General features: G+C 40.1%; 1 long non-coding RNA gene across 1 annotated transcript; it reads left to right on the top strand.

The window, feature by feature from the left end:
• LOC138431149 (uncharacterized) lies at positions 1-25,117 on the top strand. The gene is made up of 3 exons (XR_011253565.1): positions 1-82; positions 8,180-8,315; positions 24,024-25,117. It is a non-coding gene; the product is annotated as an uncharacterized lncRNA (long non-coding RNA).

The raw sequence follows: 25,117 nt of genomic DNA on the forward strand, positions 1-25,117 counted from the left end.
CTAGACGGAGTCACAGAAACAGGTGCTATGGCAACACCAGCGCTAGAGGCTCGAGGAGCAAGACTTGAAAAGACTTGAAGAGGTGAGAGCAGTGATCACTGCGTGAGAAAGATGGGGACTCTTTTGAGAGCGCTTCTCTCAGGTCCTCCTGCGCTTCTCACGAGCCTTGGCAGTGGCCCCGGGAATTACATTTTGCTCTGTGTTAGCAGTTAAATTACCAGGTGCATCATATATATGAAATTAACAACAAATAATTACTTCTATGCTTATCAAAGTACTAGGTCTTTGCACTGTCCTATAATTTCTCTTTGTTTCCATCTAGTTGAATATGTTGAATTCATATTTAAATCTAACCATACCCTATTTCCTTCTCTAATGATACTGCAGTGTACAATGGGTGAGCTGTGTGTTAGTGGAGAAACTCAGCCGTGTTCTGCTCTGTAAACGCCAAATAAAAACTTGATTATCCTGAGTCTAACCCCAATGCTCGGTTCCTAATGTTGAGTTTTACCTTCTTTGCCACTAGCTTTAATCCTTAAACCACCTCACCTCCACTATTGTGTTCATTCATTCCACTGATTTGGACAAGTTTTTATTGAGCACCTACTGTGTACTACTGAGTTTAGGATTCAGGTGAGCACATTCAGAAAACCACATCAGCAAAGGAGCACCAGTTTTGCGCCCCATTCTCTGATCTGAAGTGCAGTGTGTCTGTACAGATAGTGCGTGAAGGGAGAGGAAGGAGGATGAACCAAAAAGGTAGATTCCTGGTGTACCTAGATCAGCATGCTAAGGATTCTGTAGCCATTAGCGAGTCTCTGAAGGGTTTGGAGCTGAAAAATGACTAACAGACCTTTTAAAAAATACTTCCCTGAATAGAGTAGTGGATAGCCAAAGTTGGGGAGTAGGGAAATGTGGAGATATTGATCAAAGGATACAAACCTTCAGTTATAAAATGAATAAGTTCTAGAGACCTTATGCACAGCATGGTGACCATGTGGTGATGGTGGTGGTAGTTTAGTCGCTAAGTTGTGTCCCACTCTTGCAACCCCATGGACTGTAGCCTACCAGATTCCTCTGTCCATGGGATTCTCCAGGCAAGAATACTGGAGTGGGTTGCCATTTACTTCTTCAAGGGATCTTCCTGCCCAGGGATCATGGCGACTATAGTTAATAATAATATATTATATACTTGAAATTTGCTAGAAGAGTAGATCTCAAGGGTAATCACACACAGAGAAGCGCACACATGCACACACACGCACACATGCACACAGACACACAGTAACTATGGGAGGTTATGGATATGTTACATAGTTTGATTGTGGTAAGCATTCCACAATGTGTACATATGCTAAAACATCACCTTAAATATATACATTTTTGTTAAAAAAAAAACCCTCTTGTAGTAGACTGTAATCTCCATTATAGTCAAGACTTTATACCTGTAATACAGACCTAATAAGTCTTTAGTGAAGTTATGCAATGGTGACAGTGTGAAGAATAGCTTTGAAGATGGGACTGGAGGTGTGCAACCACTGGAACTTTACCAGAGGACCTATCCTTGCCTTTAAACAGGACACTAGAAGCACACACTGGGGCTAAGGGCCATAAGCCCTTTTTCTTCCCCTTTATCCAAAGAAAAATTAAAGGGGAACATGCAAGGACAGCCATTAAGGGGGAAATAAGTCATGAAAAAACAGCAGCAAGGTTTGTATGTAGAAGGAGGGAAGGCAACTTGCTTTGTCTTGTAATTTTTTTGTATGTTGTATGAAAGCATCTGAATGGTCTATACTGTGAACCAGTGTGGGCATGCAGATATGCACACTGCCCATCTTCTAGAGTGGACAGAGGAAAAAACCATAAAAGGATAATGACAAAAACCAGGGCAGGATACCTCCATTTCCTGCTTCAGGAAGACTAGTACCAAGAGGGCTCTTTTTCTCAGCCAGGCCCATCTCCTGAAAACCAAACTTTATTCAAGTTGATTTGAAAAAAAAAAAAAAGAAAAAGCCTAATTCAAATAATTTCTAGCTCTGAAGAACCAGGAAGGAAAAAAACAACAACGACACAAAACTTTAGGGAGGCCCTGGAAAAGCTACTTTGTCCTAATCAGAAATCGTGCTTAGAATCAGTCAGATTGTTTTCTACTCAAACTGGGGAAAGAGAGTTTCTGAGCTTACAACAGAAGTTTTTAACCTGGTATAAGCAAAATGCAATGTTAATATGCATTTTTCTAGGGAGAAGATTCATAGTTTTCATCGTATCCTCAACGAGTTTTATAGCCCTGAAAAAAATAAAATAAAAGATTGAAAACAATTGGTTTGAGGAATTCCCTGGCAGTCCAAAGGTTAGGACTCTATACTTTCATTGCTGAGGGCCAGGGTCAATCCCTGGTTGGGAACTAAGATTCTACAAGCAGAGTGGCTTGGCCTAAACAGAAAAATAAAAATTAAAATACACACACACAACTTCAATCAGTTTAAATAGAAGGAACATCAAACATGAATAAATAGCAATAAAAAAGGAAATATGTAATTTTTAACTGAGCAGATCTAGTCTCAGTGACCGTGCTTTATATATTTGCCTGCTCGTGTATTTTTATAGCCGCCAATTAATAATACTGTAATGAAATCATTTCTTACACCTTTGCAACTTAGCTTTTAGGAGCTAAGAATGTGAGGGCTCATCTGAACCTCCTTAATTCACCCTTATTCCAGTGGAGTGGTATCAGCAGGCAACTGCAGGAAGATATTATCTGTGGTTTAAAACCCTGAGGTTTTAAAACATTGGCTTTCTCTTCAGCTCTAATTTAAACCTGAGAGGGAATATTACATGTCAAGTGAGAGTCACAGAATTTCAGATCTAGCATTTGGGGGAATCCTCTGTAAGTCAAAAACTAATGGTTTTTTAATTTTAAAAGTATCTACTTTTATTTATTTGGCTGTGCGAGGTCTTATCTGTGGCATGTGGATCAAAAAATTGTCCAGGTGAATTCCCTGGTGGTCCAGGGGACCTGGGTTCTATCCCTGGTCAGGGAACTACATCCCACATGCCCTAACAAAGACCTGGCTCAGCCAGATAAATACATAAAAATAAATATTTTTTTAAACTGTCTTATATTTGTTGCTATACTTTTGGGAGCCCTGGGTCAGGCAGGCAAATCCTGTGCAGTCCCCAACTCAGCACCACTGCTTTGGATATGAAACATACCTTCAGAGAGGAAGAAGGCACAAACAAACAGAAACACTGAGGCTATATACTGAAAATGCTTTAAATCTGCTTTAAATACTTTTTAAACTATTTTGTTGTGCCCCCTTCAAGGACAGGCTTTGAAGAACTCTGTAAATAACAGGAAGTTCTAAGAAAGTCTGTGGTGATGCTAATTTTTTTTAACTTTTTATATTTTATTGGAGTGTAACCAATTAATAGTGTTGTGGTAGTTTCACATGAATAATGAAATGTCTCATCCATACATATACATGTATCCATTGTCCCCCAGCCAGGCTGCCATTGAGCACAGTTCCTTATGCTATATTGTGGGTCTCTGTTGGTTATCCATTTTAAATATAGCAGTGTGTACCTGTCCAAGTCAATCCTAAAGAAAATCAATCCTGAATATTCATTGGAAGGGCTGATGCTGAAGCTCCAATTCTTTGGCCACTTGATACGAAGAGCCCACGCATTAGAAAAGACCCTAATGCTGGGAAAGATTGAGGGCAGGAGGAGAAGGGGATGCCAGAGGATGAGATGGTTGGATGGCATAACTGACTCAATGGACATGAGTTTGAGTAGCCTCCAGGAGATGGTAAAGGACAGGGAGGCCTGGCGTGCTGAAGTCCATGGGGTTAGTTGGACACAACTGAGTGCCAGTTGCAAAAAGTTTCAAAGCTAGTAAGTTTTAGAGCCAGGATCCAATCTGTGTAATGTAAAAAGTTTTGGTCGCAAACAACAGAAGTAGATTCTAGCTAATGTGTGCATGCTGTGTGCTTAGTCGTTCAGTTGTGTCCAACTCTTTGTAGCCTGCCAGGCTCCTCTGTCCATGGGGATTCTCCAGCCAAGAATACTGGAGTGGGTTGCCATGCCCTCCTCCAGGGAATCTTCCCAACCCAGGGATCGAATCCAGGTCTCCCACATTGCAGGCAGATTCCTTACCATCTGAGCCACCCCGGATGCCCCTACAAGGGTCTTCTAGCTAATGTAGGTGAAATTTATTGAAGGCTATCAGGTGGCTCAGAAAATGGATAAGAAAGGACATGTGTGCATGCTAAGTTGCTTCAGTCATGTCTGATTCTTTGTGACCCTGTGGACCATAGCCCAACAGGGTCTTCTGTCCAAGGGATTCTCCAGGCAAGAATACTGGAGTGGGCTGCCATGGCCTCCTCTAGGGGATCTTCCTGACCCAGGGATCAAACCTGCATCTCTTATGTCTCCAGCATTGGCAGGCAGATTCTTTACCACTAGCACCACCTAGGAAGCCCCTACAAGAAGAGTGTAAGAACAGCTTAACAATCTACTCAGAGCATCTACAGTACTTTGAATGATCACCTTAGTGTAAAGCAAGGATAAGCCAGCATCAGTTACCTGGCCTAGCTTAGTCTCATGACTGGGCAAGGGGAGGCCACCTTGATTAACCAACCCAGCAGACCCTACACACTGAGGGAAAAGTAATCCCTCATGGAAATTAGAGTGCTTTAATCCAATGAAGGCAGACATAGGGACTTCCCTGGCTGTCCAATGGTTAGAAGTGGATCAAAAAGAAGGTTGAGCATTGAAGAATCGATGCTTTTTAATTGTGGTACTGGAGAAGACCTTTGAGACTCCCTTGGACAGCAAGGAGATCAAATGAGTCAATCCTAAAGGAAATCAACCCTGAATATTCACTGGAAGGACTAACGCTGCAGCTGAGCTCCCAAACTTTGGCCACCTGATGCGAAGAGCCTACTCCTTGGAAAAGACCCTGATGCTGGGAAAGGTTGAAGGCAGGAGGAGAAGGGAGGCAAGAGAGGATGAGATGGTTGGATGGCATCACCAACTCAATGGACATGAGTCTGAACAAACTCTGGGAGATAGTGAAGGACAAGGAAGCCTGGTGTACTTCAGTCCATGGAGTTGCAAAGAGTTGGACACAACTTAGTGACTGAACAAGAGCAGTCATGGTTAGGACTCAACATTTCCAATACAAGGATGTGAGTTCCATCTCCGGTGGGAGAACTGAGATCCCACATGCCATGAGACCACAAAATGAAGGCAGACATATACACTACTGGGTGTACTGTATATTTTCCCCAGTGTATTTTTCCCAATAAACCCAAACCTGACCGTATGTAAATTCTTGGCCTTGTCCATTGTACTATTCTACTTCTTAAATATGGTAGCAAGCTAGAGCCCTTTTTAGCTAGATGTCAGAAACTTAACAGAAGTAGAAGGAGGTCACAAGGGACAAAATGGAGTAGTTCAGATTGCACGGTGATTTTAAAAACACTTCTTTCTGACCAATATGGTATGTTCTTAGCTAAGAGTGATTCTGATTTTTTCCCCTTGGTCCAGTGAAAATCAAACAGAGTTAAACAGACCTGGGTCTGATTCCCTGTTTCACCAGCTACTGTCTGTGTAACTGGGCAAAGCATGCAACTTCAGTGAGCTTCATTTTCTTCATCTGTAAAATAAGCTAAAACCCACCACCTTACCATATTGTTATGGGTTTTAATTGAGCAAACCTGTTAAGTGTCTGACATATAAAATACTCCCAGTAAATGTCACTCTCGCCCTAGTCCCTGTCCCAGTGTACTAAAAAAGATTATATGGTATTTCAGTTCAGTTCAGTCGCTCAGTCACGTCCGACTCTTTGTGACCCCATGAATCACAGCACACCAGGCCTCGCTGTCCATCACCATCTCCCGGAGTTCACTCAGACTCATGTCCATCGAGTCCGTGATGCCATCCAGCCATCTCATCCTCGGTCGTCCCCTTCTCCTCCTGCCCTCAATTCCTCCCAGCATCAGACTTTTTCCCAATGAGTCAACTCTTCTCATGAGGTGTCCAAAGTACTGGAGCTTCAGCTTTAGCATCATTCCTTCCAAAGAAATTCCAGCGTTGATTTCCTTCAGAATGGACTGGTTGGATCTCCTTGCAGTCCAAGGACTCTCAAGAGTCTTCTCCAACACCACAGTTCAAAAGCATCATTCTTCGGCACTCAGCCTTCTTCACAGTCCAACTCTCACATCCATACTAGACCACAGGAAAAACCATAGCCTTGACTAGACGGACATTAGTCGGCAAAGTAATGTCTCTGCTTTTGAATATGCTATCTAGGTTGGTCATAACTTTTCTTCCAAGGAGTAAGCGCCTTTTAATTTCATGGCTGCAGTCACCATCTGCAGTGATTCTGGAGCCCTAAAAAATAAAGTCTGACACTATTTCCACTGTTCCCCATCTATTTCCCATGAAGTGATGGGACCAGATGCCATGATCTTCGTTTTCTGAATGTTGAGCTTTAGGTGAACTTTTCCACTCTCCTCTTTCACTTTCATCAAGAGGCTTTTTAGTTCCTCTTCACTTTCTACCATAAGGGTGGTGTCACCTGCATATCTGAGGTTATTGATATTTCTCCTGGCAATCTTGATTCCAGCTTGTGTTTCTTCCAGTCCAGCGTTTCTCATGATGTACCCTGCATAGAAGTTAAATAAGCAGGGTGACAATATACAGCCTTGAGGTACTCCTTTTCCTATTTGGAACCAGTCTGTTGTTCCATGTCCAGTTCTAACTGTTGCTTCCTGACCTGCATACAGATTTCTCAAGAGGCAGGTCAGGTGGTCTGGCATTCCCATCTCTTTCAGAATTTTCCACAGTTTATTGTGATCCACACAGTCAAAGGCTTTGGCATAGTCAATAAAGCACAAATAGATGTTTTTCTGGAACTCTCTTGCTTTTTCCATGATCCAGCAGATGTTGGCAATTTGATCTCTGGTTCCTCCGCCTTTTCTAAAACCAGCTTCAACATCAGGAAGTTCACAGTTCACATATTGCTGAAGCCTGGCTTGGAGAATTTTGAGCATTACTTTACTAGCCTGTGAGATGAGTGCAATTGTGTGGTAGTTTGAACATTCTTTGGCATTGCCTTTCTTTGAGATTGTAATGAAAACTGACCTTTTCCAGTCGTGTGGCCACTGCTGAGTTTTCCAAATTTGCTGTCATATTGAGTGCGGCACTTTCACAGCATCATCTTTCAGGATTTGAAATAGCTCAACTGGAATTCTATCACCTCCACTAGCTTTGTTTGTAGTGATGCTTTGTAAGGCCCACTTGACTTCACATTCCAAGATGTCTGGTTCTAGATTAGTGATCACATCATCATGATTATCTGGGTCGTGAAGATCTTTTTTGTACAGTTCTTCCATGTATTCTTGCCACCTCTTCTTAATATCTTCTGCTTCTGTTAGGTCCATACTATTTCTGTCCTTTATCGAGCCCATCTTTGCATGAAATCTTCCCTTGGTATCTCTAATTTTCTTGAAGAGATCTCTAGTCTTTCCCAATCTGTTGTTTTCCTCTATTTCTTTGCATTGATCACTGAAGAAGGCTTTCTTATCTCTTCTTGCTATTCTTTGGAACTCTGCATTTACCGGCCTATATCTTTCCTTTCCTCCTTTGCTTTTAGCCTCTCTTCTCTTCACAGCTATTTGTAAGGCCTCCCCAGACAGCCATTTTGCTTTTTTGCATTTCTTTTCCATAGGGATGGTCTTGATACCTGTCTCCTGCACAATATCACGAACTTCATTCCATAGTTCATCAGGCACTCTGTCTATCAGATCTAGGCCCTTAAATCTATATATCACTTCCACTGTATAATCATAAGGGATTTGATTTAGGTCATACCTGAATGGTCTAGTGGTTTCCCTACTTTCTTCAATTTAAGTCTGAATTTAGTAATAAGGGGTTCATGATCTGAGCCACAGTCAGCTCCTGGTCTTGTTTTTGTTGACTTTATAGAGCTTCTCCATCTTTGGCTGCATAGAATATAATCAGTCTGATTTCAGTGTTGACCATCTGGTGATGTCCACGTGTAGAGTCTTCTCTTGTGTTGTTGGAAGAGGGTGTTTGCTATGACCAGTGCATTCTCTATGCGGTATTAGTATTTTTAGTATTCTGAAGATTGTATGATTCATTTCTTCTGCAGGTGTAGTTTTTCTTACAGAAGAATATCCAGTTATTTCATGATGGCATTTGCACCTCCAAAAAACACAAATGGTCCCAAAATGCAGACAAAGATGAATACCTGGACACCCCTAAACCATCAGCTTTTGAATGACTGGGTGAGTAATAAGAACTATTTTATTAGTTGAAATCATGCTGTAAAGGAAAAAAAAAAGCATTAAAATTTTGGTAATCAGAAAATGAACAGTAATTGCTTAGGATTGTATAGTGGATAAAAACAACAAAATGTAGGATTTCTTCAAAGATTTTAATTGAAAAAAACTGAAATAAATTTAGAACAAAAATAAGGAAAACTTTAATTGAGTCCCAGTTACATGGCCAGTGTTGGCAAGAGATACAGAGTTCCTGTTTAGAAAGAAAGATCTTAGGGACTTCCCTAGTGGTCCAGTGTCTAAGACTCTTTTCTCTCAGGGCTGGGGCCCAGGTTCTATCACTGGCCAGGGAATTCAGTCCCACATACTGCAACTAAAGACCTTGTGTGCTGCAACCAAGACCCAGCACAGCCAAATAAATTAATAAATATTTTTAAAAAGATTTAGGAAATGCTTTCAATTTTTCACCATTGAGGATAATGTTTGCTGTGGGTTTGTCATATATAGCTTTTATTATGTTAAGGTATGTTCCTTCTATTCCTGCTTTCTGGAGAGTTTTTATCATAAATGGATGTTGAATTTTGTCAAAGGCCTTCTCTGCATCTATTGAGATAATCATATGGCTTTTATTTTTCAATTTGTTAATGTGGTGAATTACACTGATTGATTTGTGGATATTGAAGAATCCTTGCATCCCTGGGATGCAAGCCCACTTGGTCATGGTGTATGATCTTTTTAATGTGTTGTTGGATTCTGATTGCTAGAATTTTGTTGAGGATTTTTACATCTATGTTCATCGGTGATATTGGCCTGTAGTTTTCTTTTTTTGTGGCGTCTTTGTCAGGTTTTGGTCTTAGGGTGATGGTGGCCTCATAAAATGAGTTTGGATTTACCTTCCTCTGCAATTTTCTGGAAGAATTTGAGGATAGGTGTTAGCTCTTCTCGAAACTTTTGGTAGAATTCAGCTGTGAAGCCGTCTGGACCTGGGCTTTGCTTGCCGGAAGATTTCTAATTACAGTTTCAATTTTCGTGCTTGTGATGGGTCTGTTAAGATTTTCTATTTCTTCCTGGTTCAGTTTTGGAAAGTTGTGCTTTTCTAAGAATTTGTCCATTTCTTCCACGTTGTCCATTTTATTGGCATATAATTGCTGATAGTAGTCTCTTATGATCCTTTGTATTTCTGTGTTATCTGTTGTGATCTCTCCATTTTCATTTCTAATTTTATTGATTTTTCTCTCTTTGCTTCCTGATGAGTCTGGCTAATGGTTTGTCAATTTTATTTATCCTTTCAAAGAACCAGCTTTTGGCTTTGTTGATTTTTGCTATGGTCTCTTTTGTTTCTTTTGTATTTATTTCTGCCCTAATTTTTAAGATTTCTTTCCTTCTACTAACTCGGGGGTTCTCCATTTCTTCCTTTTCTAGCTGCTTTAGGTGTAGAGTTAGGTTATTTATTTGATTTTTTCTTGTTTCTTGAGGTATGCCTGTATTGCTATGAACTTTCCTCTTAGCACTGCTTTTATAGTGTCCCACAGGTTTTGGGTTGTTTTCATTTTCATTAGTTTCTATGCATAATTTGATTTCTTTGTTGATTTCTTCTGTGATTTGTTATTCAGAAGCGTGTTGTTCAGCCTCCATATGTTGGGATTTTTAATAGTTTTTCTCCTGCAACTGAGATCTAATCTTAGTGCATTATGGTCAGAAAAGATGCTTGGAATGATTACGATTTTTTTTAAATTTATCAAGGATAGATTTATGGCCCAGGATGTGATCTATCCTGGAGAAGGTTCCATGAGCACTTGAGAAAAAGGTGAAATTCATTGTTTTGAGGTGAAATGTCCTATAGATATCAATTAGGTCTAACTGGTCTAATATATCCTTTACAGTTTGCATTTCTTTGTTAATTTTCTGTTTAGTTGATCTGTCCATAGGTGTGAGTGGGGTATTAAAGTCTCCTGCTATTATTGTGTTATTGTTAATTTCCCCTTTCATACTTGTTAGCATTTGTCTTACATATTGTGGTGCTCCTATATTGGGTGCATATATATTTATAATTGTTACATCTTCTTCTTGGATTGATCCTTTGATCTTTATGTAGTGGCCTTCTTCCCCTAAAGTCAGAAACAATACAAGGGTGCCCACTTTCACCGCTACTATTCAACATAGTTCTGGAAGTTTTGGCCACAGCAATCAGATCAGAAAAAGAAATAAACGGAATCCAAATTGGAAAAGAAGAAGTATAACTGTCATTGTTTGCAGATGACATGATCCTCTACATAGAAAACCCATAGACGCCACCAGAAAATTACTAGAGCTAATCAATGAAAGTTGCAGGATATAAAATCAACACACAGAAATCCCTTGCATTCCTATACACTAATAATGAGAAAGTAGAAAAAGAAATTAAGGAAACAATTCCATTCACCATTGCAATGAAAATAATAAAATACTTAGGAATATATCTACCTGAGGAAACTAAAGACCTATATATAGAAAGCTATAAAGCACTGATGAAAGAAATCAAAGAGGACACTAATAGATGGAGAAATATACCATGTTCATGGATTGGAAGAATCAATATAGTGAAAATAAGTATACTACCCAAAGCAATTTACGAATTCAATGCAATCCCTGTCAAGCTACCAACGGTATTTTTCACAGAACTAGAACAAATAATTTCAAGATTTCCATGGAAATACAAAAAACCTCGAATAGCCAAAGCAATCTTGAGATAGAAGAATGGAACTGGAGGAATCAACTTGCCTGACTTCAGGCTCTACTACAAAACCACAGTCATCAAGACAGTATGGTACTGGCACAAAGACAGAAATATAGATCAATGGAACAAAATAGAAAGCCCAGAGATAAATCCACACACCTATGGACACCTTCTCTTTGACAAAGGAGGCAAGAATATACAATGGAGTAAAGACAATCTCTTTAAAAAGTGGTGCTGGGAATACTGGTCAACCACTTGTAAAAGAATGAAACTAGATCACTTTCTAACACCACACACAAAAATAAACTCAAAATAGGTTAAAGATTGAAATGTAAGACCAGAAGCTATAAAACTCCTAGAGGAGAACATAGGCAAAACACTCTCTGACATAAATCACAGCAGGATCCTCTATGATCCACCTCCTAGAATTCTTGAAATAAAAGCAAAAATAAACAAATGGGATCTAATTAAAATTAAAAGCTTCTTCACAACAAAGGAAAATATAAGCAAGGTGAAAAGACAGCCTTCGGAATGGGAGAAAATAATAGCAAATGAAGCAACTGACAAACAATTAATCTCAAATATATACAAGGAACTTATGCAGCTCAATTCCAGAAAAACAAAAGACCCAATCAAAAAATGGGCCAAAGAACTAAATAGACATTTCTGCAAAGAAGACATATGGATGGCGAACAAACACATGAAAAGATGCTCAACATCACTCATTATTAGAGAAATGCAAATCAAAACCACAATGAGGTACCACTTCACACCAGTAAGAATGGCTGCGATCCAAAAGTCTACAAGCAATAAATGCTGGAGAGAGTGTGGAGAAAAGGGAACCCTCCTACACTGTTGGTGGGAATGCAAACTAGTACAGCCACTATGGAGAACAGTGTGGAGATTCCTTAAAAAATTGCAGATAGAATTGCCTTATGACCCATCAATCCCACTGCTGGGCATACACACCAAGGAAACCAGAATTGAAAGAGACACAGGTACCCCAATGTTCATTGCAGCACTGTTTATAATAGCCAGGACATGGAAACAACCTAGATGTCCATCAGCAGATGAATGGATAAGAAAGCTGTGGTACATATACACAATGGAGTATTACTCAGCCATTAAAAGGATACATTTGATTTGCATTTCTCTAATAATGAGTGATGTTGAGCATCTTTTCATGTGTTTGTTAGCCATCCGTATGTCTTCTTTGGAGAAATGTCTATTTAGTTCTTTGGCCCATTTTTTGATTGGGTCGTTTATTTTTCTGGAATTGAGCTGCATAAGTTGCTTGTATATTTTTGAGATTAGTTGTTTGTCAGTTGCTTCATTTGCTATTATTTTCTCCCATTCTAACCTAGATGTCCATCAGCAGATGAATGGATAAGAAAGCTGTGGTACATATACACAATGGAGTATTACTCAGCCGTTAAAAAGAATTCATTTGAATCAGTTCTGATGAGATGGATGAAACTGGAGCCGATTATACAGAGTGAAGTAAGCCAGAAAGAAAAACACCAATACAGTATACTAACACATATATATGGAATTTAGGAAGATGGCAATGACGACCCTGTATGCAAGACAGGGAAAGAGACACAGATGTGTATAACGGACTTTTGGACTCAGAGGGAGAGGGAGAGGGTGGGATGATTTGGGAGAATGACATTCTAACATGTATACTATCATGTGAATTGAATCGCCAGTCTATGTCTGACGCAGGATGCAGCATGCTTGGGGCTGGTGCATGGGGATGACCCAGAAAGTTGTTATGGGGAGGGAGGTGGGAGGGGGGTTCATGTTTGGGAATGCATGTAAGAATTAAAGATTTTAAAATTTAAAAAATAAAAAACTAAAATTAAAAAAAATAAAAAAAATTAAAAAAAAATTAAAAAAAAGAAACCAAAAAATAAAAAAAATAAATAAAAAACTAAAATTAAAAAAAATAAAAAAAAATAAAAAAAAAATAAATAAATTTAAAAAAAAAAGGATACATTTGAATCAGTTCTAATGAGATGGATGAAACTGGAGCCAATTATACAGAGTGAAGTAAGCCAGAAACAAAAACACCAATACAGTATACTAACATATATATATGGAATTTAGAAAGATGGCAATGATGATCCTGTATGCAAGACAGCAAAAGGGACACAGATGTGTAGAGCAGACTTTTTCATTCAGAGGGAGAGGGAGAGGGTGTGATGATTTGGGAGAATGGCATTGAAACACGTATACTATCATGTAAGAGACGAATCGCCAGTCTATGTCCGATGCAGGATACAGCATGCTTGGGGCTGGTGCACGGGGATGACCCAGAGAGATGTTATGGGGAGGGAGGTGGGAGGGGGGTTCATGTTTGGGAACGCATGTACACCCATGGTGGATTCATGTCAATGTATGGCAAAACCAATACAGTATTGTAAAGTAAAATAAAGTAATGATAAAAATTTAAAAATAAATAAAAAATAAAAAATAAATAAATAAATAAAAAGATTTAGGAGATGAGAAGGCAGAGTGTCTACCAGCTCCCCTTCACCTCCATCCAACTTGTTTTCAGGTTCTGTGAGTCTTCCTCCGAGGTCTCTTCGTCCAGACCCCTCTTCTCCTTTGACTTGTGCACATCCAGCTCCACGTTCTCAGTTCACACACCCACCCCCCTTCGCCTGGCACATGGCAGTAACCCCTCAGCTGGTTTCAGTGTCTCTAATCCATCCTCTATTCTGGTCCCAGAACGATCATTCTAAAATGCCAAACTAATCCTATGAAGCATAGGTGATAACAGACTGCTCCAAAGGATAAATACCACCCTACCCACCATGCATAGCACTGAGGACCCTTCATGGGTGTTAGTCACTAAGTCGTGTCTGACTCTTGGACCACATGGACTATAGCCAGCCAGGCTCCTCTGTCTGTGGAATTCTCCAGGCAAGAATACTGGGGTAGGTTGCCATGACCTCCTCCAAGGGATCTTCATGACCCACGGATTGAACCCAATGTCCTTTATATCACCTGCATTCAGTTCAGTTCAGTTCAGTCGCTCAGTCGTGTCCAACTCTTTGCGACCCCATGAATCGCAGCATGCTAGGTCTCTCTGTCCATCATCATCTCCTGGAGTTCACCCAGACTCATGTCCATCGAGTCAGTGATGCCATCCAGCCATCTCATCCTCGGTCGTCTCCTTCTCCTCCTGCCCCCAATCCCTCTCAGCATCAGAGTCTTTTCCAATGAGTCAACTCTTCTCATGAGGTCGACAAAGTACTGGAGCTTCAGCTTTAGCATCATTCCTTCCAAAGAAATCCCAGGGTTGCTCTCCTTCAGAATGGATTGGTTGGATCTCCTTGCAGTCCAAGGGACTCTCAAGAGTCTTCTCCAACACCACAGTTCCAGAGCATCAATTCTTCGGCGCTGAGCCTTCTTCACAGTCCAACTCTCACATCCATACATGACCACAGGAAAAACCATAGCCTTGACTAGATGGACCTTAGTCGGCAAAGTAATGTCTCTGCTTTTGAATACACTATCTAGGTTGGTCATAACTTTTCTTCCAAGGAGCAAGCATCTTTTAATTTCATGGCTGCAGTCACCATCTGCAGTGATTCTGGAGGCCCCAAAAATAAAGTCTGACACTGTTTCTACCGTTTCCCCATCTATTTCCCACGAAGTGATGGGACCAAATGCCATGATCTTCGTTTTCTGAATGTTGAGTTTAAGGGAACTTTTTCGCTCTCCTCTTTCACTTTCATCAAGAGGCTTTTTAGCTCCTCTTCACTTTCTGCCATAAGGGTGGTGTCATCTGCATATCTGAGGTTTTTGATATTTCTCCCGGCAATCTTGATCCCAGCTTGTATTTCTTCCAGTCCAGCGTTTCTCATGATGTACTCTGCATAGAAGTTAAATAAGCAGGGTGACAATATACAGCCTTGATGTACTCCTTTTCCTATTTGGAACTAGTCTGCACTAGCAGGTGAGTTTTCTTTATTTGGTTGCAATTTTTGTTGAAGCATGTGAACCCTTAGTTGCAGCATGTGGGATCTAGTTCCCTGACCAGAAATCAAACCCAGGCCCCCTGCATTGGGAGCATGGAGTCTTAGCCCCTGGACCACCAGGGAAGTCCCAGCAGGTGATTTCTTTAACACTAGCTCCACCTGGGGAGCCTGAATAGCTTTTGTCAAATTTTATGAGAATTTCTAGGGAATCCCCTGGTGGCCCAGTGGCTCAGAGTCTGTGCTCCCAATGCAGGGGGCCTGGGTTCCATCTGTGTTCAGGAAACTAGATCCCACATGCTGCAAGAGTTTGCTTGCTGCAGCTAAAGAACACACATGGCACAACTAAGACCCAGTGCAGTCAAATAAATAAAACTGTTTAAAAATTTCATGATAATTTCTAGATGAACAATGATAAGAGAAATAACAATTTCTACTAGAAATATTTATTTTGTTGTTCAGAACTCCCATTTTATCACCCCTGCCAATTTTTATTTCGATTTAGTTAGGTTCTAGTCTGGAGTAAAAGTATTTTCAAAAATCTTAGCCTGCCATAGGTAAAATAGATAGGCAATGGGAATTTGCTTCATGGCTCAGGCAACTCACACAGGGGCACTGTATCAACCTAGAGGGGTGGGGTGTGGAGGGAAACTGGAGGGACGTTCAAAAGGGAGGCGATATATGCACATCTATGGCTGATTCATGTTGAGGTTTGACAGAAAACAACAAAATTCTGTAAAGCAAAATCCTTCAATAAAAAAATGATTAAAATTTAAAAACTGTCAAATCACTATGTTGTACACCTGAAACTAACATTATATGTCAATTATAATTTAATAAAAATTAAATAGAATACAAATTTTAAAAATCTTGGCCCGTGTATATACCCATATATATGTGAATGAATGTATCAGTACTTAACACACACATGGAATTTGCATATGTATACAGCAAACTGTTAATAGTGTGTGCACATGTGCTCAGTCTTGTCTGACTCTTTACAACTCCACAGACTGTAGCCCTCTAGGCTCCTCTGTCCATGGAATTTTCCAGGCAAGAATATTAGAGTGGGTTGCCATGCCCTCCTCCAGGGAATCTTCCCATCCCAGAGATTAAACCCACGTCTCTTTATGTCTCCTGCATTGGCAGGTGGGTTCTTTACCGGTTGAGCCACCAGAGAAGTCCAGCTATCAATAGTGGTTTCCCCTAAAAAGTTGGACGACATGGAAGAGTGGGAGGGAAGTCTGTTGGAAGAGAGAGTTTTTGTTTTTTACCATATACAGTGCGATGATATTTAACAATTTAAAAAACAAATGTAAGTAAAAGTGAGCAAAGAACAGTAATACTGAGAATTGAAAAACACAGGTTCCAGATCAGCTATACTAAATCTCCTGCTTGATTGCAGTGAGTCTCTTATGCCTCTGATCTTTACTACCTGCCTTTGGAAATTGAGTGGCTTGGATCAGATGACCTCAAAGGCCCCTTCCAGGTCTAACATTCTGACACTGTGAAAGGGGTTAAAAATAGATACCTAAGTTTACAGCTGGGCAGACCGTGTCCATACGATAACTTCAAGGGCTTGTCTACACTTCTACAACAGGGCATTTGCCAATGATCAGCATAATTTTGAGATCGTCTTTTTTTGTTTTAGCCACACTGCACAGCATATGTGATTTTAGTTTGCTGGCCAGGGATAGAACCCAGGCACCCTGCATTGCAAGCGCAGAGTCTTAAACACTGTACCACTAGGGAAGTCCCTGGTTTTTGTTTTAATTTTGCCTTTTTTCAATTCTGTAGTAAAATGAAAAATCAGGAAACTGTTCTCAGTCTAAAATAAACCTCATAGGAATTTAACTTCACAAGAGGCTTTAAGCAGAGAGATCGAATTCAAATGTAGATGCCAAAATTATAGCATCCTGTAGCATAGATTACAAGATAATTCAGGCCTTGTGAAAACGTTGAGAGGAGAAATGTTTTATATGTATGTCTTTGCCGTCTAGTGTAGGGTTTTGGTTTTTTTTCCATCTAGTGTTTTAATTGAAAGTGATCAACATTTCTTTTTTTTTAATATGATTCACACATGTAGTACAGTACACATATAGTTAAAGGGGTGTTCTGAGAAAAGGCACCTAACCACCATCCATCGGTCATAATTTAGGAGCCCCCAAAATGTCTTATGCCTCCATGGTAATGATGTCACATGGTGAAATATGCAACCGCAGTGTCAACAGACTAAAATAACAACCATGGGATTTTGACTTAACAGCAGGCTCTGAGTAAACTGTGATGTGAACAAACTACAACATTCTGCAAGGAAAGACAATTCTCTCTAATGTTTTCCACGTGAAGTGATACCATTTCCAGGCTCTTTTTTTATTTTAATTGAAGTATGGCTGATTTACAATGTTGTGTTAGTTTCAAGTGTACAGCAAAGGGATTCAGTTATACATATCTATTCTTTTTCAGATTCTTTCCCTTATGGGTGATTACACAATATTGAGTAGTGTATGTACTATAAGTAGGTCCTTGTTGGTTATTTATTTTATATGTAACAGTTTGTATATGTTAATCCCAAACTCCCAATTTATCCTTCCAACCCTCTTCCAGCTTTTTAAGATCAAAAATCTGATTGCAAGTCCTTGGAATGAAGACTGGCTCCCAACCAGAGACTTATGTCACAAAAAAAGAAAACTACAGGCCAATATCACTGATGAGCATAGATGCAAAAATCCTCAACAAAATTCTAGCAATCAGAATCCAACAACACATTAAAAAGATCATACACCATGACCAAGTGGGCTTTATCCCAGGGATGCAAGGATTCTTCAATATCCACAAATCAATCAATGTAATTCACCACATTAACAAATTGAAAAATAAAAGCTATATGATTATCTCAATAGATGCAGAGAAGGCCTTTGACAAAATTCAACATCCATTTATGATAAAAACTCTCCAGAAAGCAGGAATAGAAGGAAAATACCTCAACATAATAAAAGGTATCTATGACAAGCCCACAGCAAACATTATCCTCAATGGTGAAAAATGGAAAGCATTTCCCCTAAAGTCAGGAACAAGACAAGGGTGTCCACTTTCACCTCTACTATTCAACATAGTTCTGGAAGTTTTGGCCACAGCAATCAGAGCAGAAAAAGAAATAAAAGGAATCCAAATTGGAAAAGAAGAAGTAAAACTCTCACTGTTTGCAGATGACATGATCCTCTACATAGAAAACCCTAAAGACTCCACCAGAAAATTACTAGAGCTAATCAATGAATATAGTAAAGTTGCAGGATATAAAATCAACACACAGAAATCCCTTGCATTCCTATACACTAATAATGAGAAAGTAGAAAAAGAAATTAAGGAAACAATTCCATTCACCATTGCAACGAAAATAATAAAATACTTAGGAATATATCTACCTAAAGAAACTAAAGACCTATATATAGAAAACTATAAAACACTGATGAAAGAAATCAAAGAGGACACTAATAGATGGAAAAATATACCATGTTCATGGATTGGAAGAATCAATATAGTGAAAATGAGCATACTACCCAAAGCAATTTACAAATTCAATGCAATCCCTATCAAACTACCAGCCATATTTTTCACAGAACTAGAACAAATAATTTCAAGATTTGTATGGAAATACAAAAAACCTCGAATAGCCAAAGCAATCTTGAGAAAGAAGAATGGAACTGGAGGAATCAACTTGCCTGACTTCAGGCTCTACTACAAAGCCACAGTCATCAAGACAGTATGGTACTGGCACAAAGACAGACATATAGATCAATGGAACAAAATAGAAAGCCCAGAGATAAATCCACACACATATGGACACCTTACCTTTGACAAAGGAGGCAAGAATATACAATGGAGTAAAGACAATCTCTTTGACAAGTGGTGCTGGGAAAACTGGTCAACCACTTGTAAAAGAATGAAACTAGATCACTTTCTAACACCGCACACAAAAATAAACTCAAAATGGATTAAAGATCTAAATGTAAGACCAGAAGCTATAAAACTCCTAGAGGAGAACATAGGCAAAACACTCTCTGACATAAATCACAGCAGGATCCTCTATGATCCACCTCCCAGAATTCTGGAAATAAAAGCAAAAATAAACAAATGGGATCTAATTAAAATTAAAAGCTTCTGCACAACAAAGGAAACTATAAGCAAGGTGAAAAGACAGCCTTCTGAATGGGAGAAAATAATAGCAAATGAAGCAACTGACAAACAACTAATCTCAAAAATATACAAGGAACTTATGCAGCTCAATTCCAGAAAAATAAACGACATAATCAAAAAATGGGCCAAAGAACTAAATAGACATTTCTCCAAAGAAGACATACGGATGGCGAACAAACACATGAAAAGATGCTCAACATCAGTCATTATCAGAGAAATGCAAATCAAAACCACAATGAGGTACCGCTTCACACCAGTCAGAATGGCTGCGATCCAAAAATCTGCAAGCAATAAATGCTGGAGAGGGTGTGGAGAAAAGGGAACCCTCCTACACTGTTGGTGGGAATGCAAACTAGTACAGCCACTATGGAGAACAGTATGGAGATTCCTTATAAAATTGCAAATAGAACTACCGTATGACCCATCAATCCCACTGCTGGGCATACACACCAAGGAAACCAGAATTGGAAGAGACACATGTACCCCAATGTTCATCGCAGCACTGTTTATAATAGCCAGGACATGGAAACAACCTAGATGTCCATCAGCAGATGAATGGATAAGAAAGCTGTGGTACATATACACAATGGAGTATTACTCAGCCGTTAAAAAGAATTCATTTGAATCAGTTCTAATGAGATGGATGAAACTGGAGCCAATTATACAGAGTGAAGTAAGCCAGAAAGAAAAACACCAATACAGTATACTAACACATATATATGGAATTTAGAAAGATGGCAATGATGACCCTGTATGCAAGACAGGAAAAAAGACACAGATGTATATAACGGACTTTTGGACTCAGAGGGAGAGGAAGAGGGTGGGATGATTTGGGAGATTGGCATTCTAATATGTATACTATCATGTAAGAATTGAATCACCAGTCTATGTCTGACGCAGGATACAGCATGCTTGGGCCTGGTGCATGGGGATGACCCAGAGAGATGTTATGGGGAGTGAGGTGGGAGGGGGGTTCATGTTTGGGAACGCATGTAAGAATTAAAGATTTTAAAATTAAAAAAATAAAAAACTAAAAAAAAAAAAAAAAGATTCTGAGTTTGCCTGAGGGCCTGACAGTTAAATAATTTGTTCCAAATTATACTTTTGTCAAGGGTAGAGTCAGAACCAGATCTGAGTTTGTCTAGTGTTCTCTTTCTGCCCCTCATGCCTATCAGTTCCTACCTGATTCTAATCGCCTTTTGGTGAAGAACTGGATTTGCTTGGACTCTGCTTAGACTTGGTCATTGGCCCTCTAAAGACCCTATCTCCTACCTTATTTTATTATCAATGACTGACTTTATTATTCATTTATTTAAATATTTATTTTCTTTATTTATTTGGCTGCACTGTGTCTTCGTTACGGCACGCAGGATCTCTAGATGCGACATGTGGAATATTTTTAGTTGCAGCATGCAGAATCCAGTTCCCTGACCAGAGATGGAACTCAGGCCCCTACATAGGGAGTTTGGAGTCTCAGCCACTAGACCACCAGGGAAGTCCCCCTGCCACTTTCTTGCTGACTCTCCACACCCCTTTCTTTCTGGTGCCTTCTGTTGTCATTAGACACCATGATGGTCCTCCCAACCTCCTCTTGAAAGGAGGTTGTTATCTTGGGACCTAATTGTTTTTTTGTGTTTTTTTTTTCCCCCACTGTCAGGTCAAACCATGGACAGCAATTCATTGAGAATGTAGGGCTTGAGGTCAGAATAGGGAAGATCAAGGTTGGGGGTCAGAATAGAAAGCCCATGGTTCTAGCAGGGTTTCCTATGTGTTAGTGATAAAGAATCTGCCTGTCAATGCAGGACATGCAAGAGACATGGGTTTGATCCCTGAGTCAGGAAGGTTCCCCTAGAGTAGGAAATGGCAACCCAGTCCAGTATTCTTGCCTGGGAAATCCCATGGACAGAGGAACCTGGCAGGCTACAGTCCATGGGGTCTCCAAGACTTGGACATGAATAAGCACCCTTGCACCACATGGCTTTTAAGTGAGGAACCAAGTATATTATTCAGCTGAACATACAGTCTTGAACCAATGATTTTTCTTTAAAATCTATAAAGGTAACCCTTTGGGCCTCTGCTTATCCTCTCTACAACAGAAAAAGTGAACAAAAAGATCCTAAGATTCCTTTTAGCCCTAAAATTCTAAGACATCTGAATCTCTTGTTGTTGTTCAGTCAGCAAGTGTTTTGTTGAGAGCTTCCCCTGGAACCTGGGGATCATATAAGGGGAAGTAGCTGTAATCTACCTGGGAAGAGAAAATGAACAGAATCACCTGGCAGGCAATAGCGAATCCTAGAAAGGCCAGGTGGAGCATGGGCTGTAAGTGGAGGAGGAGTTGGGAAGAGTGAGACCAGTGGGTGCCAGAAAATTGCTGGTGCCCAAGACTTGGGAAGGGAATTAGATGCTTGGTAGGACTTTGTCAGACATAAGAGAAGGGTTCAGGAAATGTGTGAATCCTGATTTTTCTCTCTCTCTCTTTTTTTTTTTTTTGTTATTCTTTATTTTTTCTTGGCTGCACTGAGTCTTTGTTGGTGCACGAGGGTTTTCTCTAGTTGCAGCAAGTAGGGGCTACTCTCTAGCTGCAGTACGTGGACTCTAGGCCATGCAGGATCAATAGCTGTGGATCGCTGGCTTAGCTGCCCCGAGGGATGTGGAATCTTCCCCGACCAGGAATGGAACCTGTATGTCCTGCATTGGCAGGCAGATTCTCAACCTCTGGACCACCATGAAAGCCCTGAATCCTGATTTTTCGGTCTTCTGAGAAATTCTATAGCTTTTTTTTTTATAGGCTCTCTTCTATTTTCTTTTCCTTTGTTTGCTTGTTTTTACCACTCCACTGGCCTGTGAGACCTTAATTGCCCAACCAGAGATTGAACCCTTGCTTTCTGCAGTGGAAACAGAGTCTTAACCATTGGACCAGCAGGGAAATCCCCTGTTCTATTGTCATTTAGAAATTCTGACATTATCTGTCATTGTTATTTGAGGGTCCTAGTAGCCCAGGGGTGGAGAAGGCAGTGGCACCCCACTCCAGTACTCTTGCCTGGAAAATCCCATGGACAGAGGAGGCTGGTAGGCTGCAGTCCATGGGGTCGCACAGAGTCGGACACAACTGAGTGACTTCACTTTCACTTTTCACTTTCATGCATTGCAGAAGGAAATGGCAACCCACTCCAGTGTTCTTACCTGGAGAATCCCAGGGACAGGGGAGCCTGATGGGCTGCCCTCTATGGGGTCATATAGAGTCGAACATGATTAAAGCGACTTAGCATCAGCAGAAGCAGCAGTAGCCCATGGGGCAGTTAATTAGGAGGAAGGAGAAAATGGTATTCTTTTTCTTCTTATCTAAAGTATAAAAAGTGTCTACCTGTGATACATGATATTCCCTGGTTAGTAGCAAAGATGGCATTTTACAGGCCTTGAGGTTGTTGTTGATCAATTATTTCAGTCTCCATTTTGCCTGCCCTTTGAAAGCAGAATTTGAGAGTCTAAAAAAAGGAAGGAAAACAGATCTGTTGGAAGCATGAAACCAGCTCCTCATCCTCCTCCACAAAAGGGAAGAATAGCCCTGAGCTAGTTTCTAAATAAGAATGTTCTGACAGCGTGAGAGAATTTACAAAGTGCCAGGAGGAAGGGAAAACATGGAGCCCGATTTTGAAAGCCGACAGAGTGCAGGGTGGGCGCCAGAGAGACAGTCAAACCTGTTACCTGCTGTCTCTTGCTTCCTGGCTCCAGCTTGCCCTCCTCTGCCAAATCTTCTCACTCAAGTTGTCCCTTCCTCACCCATTCAGATAGATACACAAATGACTGAAGCTCAGGAAAACACCTCTCCACTAATACATAAATACACTCACATGGTAGTGATACATCTAAAGGATATTCATTTGTCACAAGTATATTCATTCCTTCCAGCAAGCTTGAGCACCTGTAATATGCCACGTACAGCACTCTGCAGTGGAGAAGTCAAGGTGAATAAGACATAATTTCTGCCCTCAGTGGTATATAACAACAAACCTATATAGATAAACACTGAGCTATAAGCCCAGAGGCACACATATGCAAACATATGTAATGTACACCCACTGGTATGTGAACTCATGAAATAAAAAAACAGAGCTACTCACTCATAAATTTCACAAGTTCTAATACTAGTAATGCTGAAATATTTGGAGGGAGGTTGTCCATTTTCCTATTTTTCCTTTGTCAGTTTTGTCATCGCCTTTCATATTCCAAAAATGATTTCACTTTATAGTTCCATTCTTTTCTTATTTCTTGCCCTTAAAAAATCATTTATTCTCTAAGATGAATTGTCTCACATGGAGAAACTGAGAAAAAGGAAAGTTTGCCCAAGTTATAAATAAAGTTACCCTTTCAGGTACAAAATCTGTCTCTTTATACTCAGTTGATAAAATGGAAAAGACTGGCAATATTTAGTGATTGGTCCTTTAATGATGTCTTTTTTTTATTTATTTTCTTTTGGATCGTGCTGGGTTTTCATTGCTGTGCACGGGCTTGCTTTGGTTTTGGCAAGCAGGGGCACCTCTCTGGCTGCAGTGAGCAGGCTTCTCATTACTGTGGCTTCTCTTGTTGGGGAGCAGGGGCCCTAGGGCATGCAGGCTTCAGTACTTGTAGCACTTGTGCTTAGTTGCACCTAGGCATGTGGAATCTTTTGGAACCAAGGATTGAGCCAATGTCCCCTGCATTGGCAGGCAGATACTTAACCACTGGACCATCAGGGAAGTCCTAATGATGTCTTTTTAATGGGTATTTTGAACCACAAAATATGAAATCATTCCATCTTTTTTTTTTTAATTGTAGGTATTTGAAGAAAGAAGGGCTCTGCTTGGAAAATGGGTAACTATTTAAAGTATACTTGATTCTAAGTCAGAAAGAGAAAGACAAACACCATATGGATATCACCTGTATGTGGAATCTAAACTGTGGCACCAATGAACCTACCCTCAAAACAGAAACAGACTCACAGACGTAGAGATCAGACTTGTGGTTGCCAAGCGGGAGGAGAGGAGGGAGCAGGACAGACCAGGAGTTTGGGGTTGGTAGATGCAAGCTATTACATTTAGAATGGCTAAGCAACAAGGTCCTACTGTATAGCACAGGGAACTATATCTAGTATCCTGGAATAAACCATAATGAAAAAGAATATTAACAAAGAAATGTATATAAATCTATATATCCATATCTAAGTTACTTTCACACTTCCTCAAAGGAAACACAGTCTCAATGACCATTGTCCATGATCAAAGTACAGTAAGTCCACTCTGTATGAATGAGTTCTGTTCCAAAAGTGAATTCATAGGTCCAATTTGATCATAAATCCAACACAGTCAGCCTCGGTACCCAACCAGCACAACTGGCTACACCCCGCTGTTTGTAAGCTTCCAGACATCCTGGGCTTGAAATTTAAAAACTGCTCTACTGTACTGTAAAGTACGCAAAAGCACAGCCACCTGTAGAGGATGGACACACATGACCGTGCATGCCAGATACATGCACTAATGTGATTGGACATGCAAACACTCATTTGCATCTTTGAAAGTTCGAAACTCAAATGTTTGTATGAGGGGACTTACTCTACCCATCTCTGGCTAATGTGTATTACTCATCAAATTCCTCTACAGTCTCATTGAGAGTCTCTTCCACCCAAGAGAAGTGGAAACATGGTCATACAAAAATGTGTACACTAATGTTCACAGTGGCATTATTCATAATTGTCAAAAATATAAACACCCAAACGTCCATTTGGTGAGAAGTGGATAAACAAAATGGGGTCTAGCCAACAATGGAACAGTATTCAGCCTTAAAATGAAAGGCAGTTCTGTTTCAAGCTACTCACATGAATGAACTTTGAAGACATTGTGCTACGTGAAATAAACCAGACACAAAAGGACCAA

This window comes from Ovis canadensis, chromosome 26, assembly GCF_042477335.2.
Source record: "Ovis canadensis isolate MfBH-ARS-UI-01 breed Bighorn chromosome 26, ARS-UI_OviCan_v2, whole genome shotgun sequence".
Lineage (NCBI taxonomy): Eukaryota > Metazoa > Chordata > Mammalia > Artiodactyla > Bovidae > Ovis > Ovis canadensis.